This window comes from Watersipora subatra, chromosome 3, assembly GCF_963576615.1.
Source record: "Watersipora subatra chromosome 3, tzWatSuba1.1, whole genome shotgun sequence".
NCBI classification, from domain to species: domain Eukaryota; kingdom Metazoa; phylum Bryozoa; class Gymnolaemata; order Cheilostomatida; family Watersiporidae; genus Watersipora; species Watersipora subatra.
Genome location: NC_088710.1, coordinates 12,711,605 through 12,719,064, shown reverse-complemented (window position 1 = coordinate 12,719,064; position 7,460 = coordinate 12,711,605).

Genomic DNA, 7,460 nt, shown 5'->3' with positions numbered 1-7,460 from the left:
TACATGTACTTACAGCTTGTATGTACATATATGTTTAACTTTTCATTGGCTTGGTAATCATCAACAAAATGATATTTGTCATTACATACCAAAAAGAAAAAAAACAATATAACAAAAATATGTAATTGTTGAGTGAGTTGAACAAATGTTTTTTTAAAGTAGATAATCTAACAGTATTGCAGAGGAGTCGGGATAGTGAATTGTAGGTTGTAGTAGCAGAAAGTTCATAAACTGGAAGATATGATGGTGGATGTAGCATGATGGTGTCACGGAATAGGAAACGATGTTTGTCATGTGTAGAAAGATAAATACAAATATTCCGGATATAGTTCACATGTTGGGTATAAGGTAATATGTTCAAAGATTTTGTGATGTGATTGGTGGAAGTGTGATGAGCAGGAATACGTGATCAGTAGTACACAAGTCTTAGTATAGATTTTTGTAATAGGAATATCCTTTTTATAGCTTTGATTTTTGTGGCTCTATAATGTGACCTAATAGGTTTAGCATTTATTGGTTTTGGTTTTTGGTGAAGACTGACTTCCTAATTGTAGGTTGTGTTAGCCAGCAAAAGTCTAAGTATATTGGTGTCAGAAAGTAGAAAACGATGTTTGTCATATTCGTACAAGAATAAATACAAATATTCTCACATAGCTTACAATTATTGGAGCGACTTCTTCAATTTTCACAATTCAGATCTACAACTCTCAGCATACTTTTTCAAAAGGGAAGACACTGAGATTTTTAAACTTAGACTTAGACAGCTGTACGTAATGCCATACTTGTATCCTACTTACGGTGTACAATGCAACCTATTACAAGCTCTTGGAGATCTAGCAACAGCATATTTCACAACTGTGAATTGAACTTACATGTAGATCAGCAACGGCAGCGTTTAAGAATTGTGTTAAGCTACTATGACAGTGATAGAGAATGACACTAAGTATTAACTAAATCTTGCATATTATACAATAATAATACGATAATAGTTTTTACTATAATCTTTATTGTAGTAAGAGCTATGTCGTCTGTATGAAGCCACGCTAAGACATTATGAAACAACGATTGTGTCTCGAGGTAACCCCATCTAAAGCCAAGCATGCTGCTACCCAATCACCTAGCTGCATTATAGGATAATTATGCACATAGTTATTACACATGATGATCTCGCGGCGCATAAGACTTCCAGATTACAATCAAAAGTTAACTGACAGTATTTTAAAATTACATCTATTTGTGCTAATATAATGAGGATATTTTATTTTTCTGCAATTATTCTGATGTTAGAAAAACACAAAACAGTGTTGTAAACACAAACACTCGTGGTGCAAGCTCCAAGCTGTAACATATGGCTGTAATTTTTTCACAAAACACAGATTTAGGAATTACGATGTCAATCATGTCTGCATTAAATTTTTAAATAGTCATAGACACAGCAGTCTAAGAATAATTAATCATACTCTGTAAACTATGCATCACTGCGTCTATGTTTCTGCTCAAGTTTTATTTATTAGTGCATTTTTACATCTCATTCTAAATTTTTCGCGATGTAATTTCTATTGCTATGTATATTTATGAAAGAGGTATTATAAGTTTTATGGTCATTGAATAAACAAAATCTTACCATCTTATTAATTAAATCTTAAATTATCTTGTATTTATATAAAATATTTGATTTGAAATAAGATGCTTTCACCATACGGAAGCAGATCTCAAAAAAATTAAATTCGCATAGATCTAGCTTTTACCATCTAGCCAAGCTTCTGAATCTAGAAGTTTGTCTCGTTTGGAAAGGGTGTTGCTGATCTTTAGAGAGCAAACAACTCTGAAAACGACAAACTGTTGTTAAAAGAAACGCTCTAATAGCTTGATCATAAAGTGAAAATGCTAAAATCATTACATGAGCAATGGTGGTTATCCGCAAAAGTTCAAAGGTCAGACTGATTGGGGCTTCAACAGTTTTTCTCCTACTCAGTCAAGGTCAAGGCCAACCCAACCGCTCATGTAGATCCGTAGGTTGTGATGCCAATTAACTAAGAAGCTGGGAACATTTCCTGCTAGGAATGGTCCAGCTGCAAACACATAATACAGCTGCTACAGGATATGATGTCATCTTAGTCAAAGGAATGGGCAACAAAAACTTGTCAACAGAAATTGGAAGGTTTGTCAAGATGTACAAGTTTACCAGTAGGTTCATGAAATATTTCCAAACAGCACGAATATACGACTCAGAACTGAAACCAGAGACTCCACCATCACAAAGTGAAAGGATGAGAAACTGACAAACAGAATTTTAAGTCTAATCAAAAAGAAAAGGACAACTCGTGTTATACACATTATAAATGTTTTCTTAGATAGCTAGGAAATTTAGGAAACATTTTCTTATAGAACTTTTATATAATTTAAGTATAAAAATATAAGCTTATATTTTAGAATGATTATATAATATTATAATAAAATATAAGCTCATATTTTATTGTTTAACTTTTTTATTTAGTACTTATATCTTTTTCTATTTTAGATTATTAGGGCAGCAAAAGTGTGTAGAAGTGTGAGTGTTTTTAAATATTCATCTATAGAGCTTATGCTTAACTTATGACCCATTTGAATTTTATGTTTGGTCAGCGTGGGGTCAACAGCGCTGACCTTAACAAAGCTTTCACATCTACATCCCTAAATAGATGCCAGTTACACACACTTACCTCACATAAAAACTGGGGCAGCTTATTTTGGAGTTTTATTCATAACTTATGATATAATCTTACCCATGCCATCCATTCATTCAACACTAAAATATCTTTTAGACATATCATTTGTTTCTTGGTGCCAATCATATTTTTGATGCCTCAACAATCAGTTTATTTTAGACTGTCTCTTGTATATGTTAGTTATTACCTTTCAAAGCAAACCTTGTATCCTAACAATAATCATGTTTGTTGTGGAATAAGGATTAAGAAGAAGCAGTAGTAACAAAGTATATTTGTAACGTTAGAGTATATCATACCCTTTCATCATACTTAAATAATATGGCAGATGTTCATGCATTAGAAGCAAGTTGCATTATCAATTCATGTACTACTCAATAACTCTCACCTGTTGCACATGTCATCTGTTGCACCTGTCACCTGTTGCACCTGTCACCTGTTGCACCTGTAATCTATTCATTATTCCTTAGTGTGTAGTTAACTCTAACCTTTAATTTAATAACAATAATCTCATAATCAGCACTATAATACATATATTACATTGTATTATATAATACATCATATAACAAAGTATTATGTTATAGTATATTATATCACAATTATATTATAAATATATCATTTTTATATTATAATTATTATACTATATTTATATTGATAATACTATATACTCACTTTCTGAGTTAGTACCTAGGTTGGTTTCGGTAGGACACATGTTTATAGCGATGGGAATACAAACCAAGCATTCATCGCAATCAAAATCATCAAATTTTCTTAGTACTTACATTACGATTCAAAGTTCAATTCTGATTATTATAAGATGCTGTGTAGAGATTTGTATAAAGAGTTTTGAAAATTTATTTCTTAGCTTCGATTGATAAATTACCATTTAACAAGAAATTGTAGCAAAATTATCACAATAGCTACAAACCCAACATTGAAAATTGTAAAAATTATTTTGCAACCTGAGAACACAATAAAAGTTAATTACTTTAAAAACTCCACTACAGTTTGTCTATAAAATGTTGGTAACATTTTCTATATCAATGCTAACATATTTTTGGTACAAATCATGAAAATTCAAACTTAAGCTAAATTTCTACATGACAAATTTAAAAGCTTTATTCTCCATTTGCTCGAATTAAGGTTAATTTCTATGACAGGAAGATACAGTTAATATAATGTTACTTTCCATGCAGTTATATATCAAAATATCACACTAGTTGTAAAGCTTGAAATCCATATGTAGTTATCAGGGTTTTGACCATTACAAAAAATCACAACTGGGCACTGAAAAGTACTCACTTATGTCCTGATGCAAAGTGCATTGCAGTAAATGTTTGCTTCGATGTCCATGTAGTTGCCTGAGCAATGCAGTAGCAGTAGTAGAAATGTCACAACCATGCAATAAGCAGTATCATTCTATTGTGTACTTGTACTACTGCGCAGTGCCCAGTATAGGTGCAGTTGCGGTGTTGCCTCCTGCGCAGTGCGCAACGCTAGCTACAGTGGGAGTGTTGCTAGTGAGCATTTGGCAATACTAATGTAAATGTAGTAAGAACCTTTGCATTACACTCTACATACAAGAACAGCATACTTTCATAAAAACTCATAACAGGACCACGTATTGAGTTGATTTTAACCAACCACAACGCAATTGTACGATGGGAATACTGTTCAAAGTTGAGTATGAGTGGACAAACCCTTTGATCACAATTAGCAAATGGCTGAGATAAAAATTTATTATGGTTTTAATATATAGTGCTAATGAAAATACAATACAAAAGACTAAAATTTCACCAATTGGAATGATTATAATGTCTGGCTCCCTATTCCAAAATGATATTGGAGTGAAAGTGCAAGTTCATGAGCTTGCTAAACATATCATCTGACAGTTATGCGCAATGTGGTACAGGTGCTTGGAAAGTCAGCAGTGTCAGTTGATGCACAGTACCCATTTCATACTGTGTACTACAATTGTAGTACTTATCCAGTTTCAAGTTTTGAAGAAGGCGCAGTCACATTATGCATGAAGTGTTGGATTTCAGCTGAAGCGTCATGGAAGTAAATGTATAGTATAACACAGTTGCCAAGTTGCAGTAGATGTCTACTGACTATATATATAATGCTATTATATTATAGTATATATAGTATATTATACTATAATTATATATTACACATATTACTTGTATAGTATATTATACTATAATTATATATTACACATATTACTTGTATAGTATATTATACTATAGTTATATATTATACATAATACTTGTATAGTATATTATACTATAATTATATATTACACATATTACTTGTATAGTATATTATACTATAATTATATATTACACATATTACTTGTATAGTATATTATACTATAATTATATATTACACATATTACTTGTATAGTATATTATACGAGTATAATGCACTGCAAAATTACTGCTTACTGTACAGCGATTACGCAGCGCAGTTTTAACGCATCACAATTCTAGTAATTATCCTGTAACAATAACCATAGGAACAGTATGTCATGGAAAGATAAATCCAAACTAAAACTCCATGGCATTCTGATTGCTCTCTAAGGACATTGAGACATATATGTATGATCTCTTACTTTATATTTGATAGTTGACCTGCTGCCGCTGAAATCTCATGTTGCTCTCCAGACATGCTGAGGCTCAGCTTCCAGCAATGATTATTAAAGGTTTACTTGCAACATAATCCACATTAAATAATAATAATATAATAATGTAATATAATAATATAATAATAATAAAATAAAAATAAAACTCCATGACCAATATATTGTACTACAGACAATCAAACAAATGCACTCAATAAAAGTGATGAAAAAACAAACTACGAAGGAAGTGAGCAAGAGGTCAGTTACTTAAAAGCAGAAATGTAGGTTGGGCAATAAGGCGGTATGGCGGTAGAGGCGGTGATTGTGATGCACAACACAACCTAGTACTCTAAAATAGACTAAATTTAGAGGTTGACTTGCAACATAATTCACATTACAGTCATTTGGTATCAAAAGGTTCACCATGTTTTACTCTGCTATGTTGTAGGAAGAAAATATGTGGACATGTGATTAAAAGCTCTTAAAAGCTCAAAAACAAACATTTAATCGCAGCCATCACGAAAACGGTGTAGGTTGGAATCTTTTTATTTCGATGACGTACTCAAACATTGTGGTTATTGTTTTGACATGTGATGTAATCACGTAAAATTAAAGGCCAATAAAAGGCTCAATATAAAAAAATCTCGTATCATTAGTTTATGATAAACACTTCAGGCTTTACCGGAAAGCCCTGATCAAATATAAATGCTCGCTACTGTACAATTTTGTTTCAGCCTGGTCTAATCATCTAGTCGTAATCTGATCATGATCTTTTTTAACTATTACAGGTCACCAACAGGCTCTTCATGTTCATCAGTGGATGATATGCACTCCTTGAAGCTAAGGTTAAACAATTTAATGAATTTTTACTGTAGGTATTGAGATATCACTGCTCAAAGTGACAGCCTCACAATGATAATGAAACAGATGCATATAGACAATAGACATAGTTTTATTGAATGTGTGAAGTATATTTGTGAAAATATTTCGACGAATAAGATTACATGAAATTGTAAACAGAAGCCATCGTGTTCAACTACATCCCATTTGAGCGGTTTAAGAATGGGATTCCAACCTACAGCATTTTTGTGAGTAGAATGCTCATTTTTCAGCTTATAGTATTATCAATTTATGCTCATTTCTAAGTGAGTTTAATTTTAACCAAAAACTAATTAGGTTGCAATCAAAGCTAAAAACAAACCTTCTTTTTTTGGTAGACTAAAATCAAATCTTATTTTCAATGTAACTTCCCCAGATCTAGTTAAACGGCATGGATGGCCAGGCTACCTAATTACTCTGTGCTTATGTTAGCTTCTGGGAATTGTTTCTTCTACAGCTCAAGATGTTCATAGATTGCCCTCGTATAGTTATTAGCAAAATTTTGTTAGCAGTCAAAAATTTAAGCCTGTCTACAATTAGTTCAGATCATCATTTAATTAAACACATCCCAGCTATGTAAGCCATGCGTATGTGGGGTATACTACCTATATGATTCGTAGGCTAGTGCCGTTGGGGTAGTTATTTATGGAGTTTTCTACTCGCTTTTGCAAATATACCGCCATCTTAATTTATCATGAACCAAAAACTTGATGTTATTTAGTTGATAATTAAATTATGTTTTGCATTAAAAAATTGTTTATTTATTAAAAACTGTATCAGTAGATAAGAGCGGAGTTGGAGCGAGATTAAGGCAACGACCAATCACTAGCACCGTCAAAATCCCCGGATGCGGGATACCTGTGAAGCTTTTTCTTGTTTTTTTACAAAGCTAAAGCTATTAACAGACCGGAGGTAGCGCAAACACATTGTTGATGCTATGGTACACCATAGCATCTGATCTTAGGTATGAATAGTAGTTTACTATGTTTCAATAGATTCAATATTCACATACATTTTTCATAACTTTGTAGGTATTGAGTGCAAGTAAACTTCATTACTAAATACCTAACTGATCAGTCCATGAACAATAACAACCGAGTAGACTATAAGGTCGTACAGAAATAACAAGCGCTACGCAGTTTCACATCAGCCATATTTTTGTGGCTCTTACAAACAAGCAGATACTGTCCGGCTGATCGACGTGATTGTTTGTGCGTATCCAGTCAAAACCAATACTATATTATTATAAATTT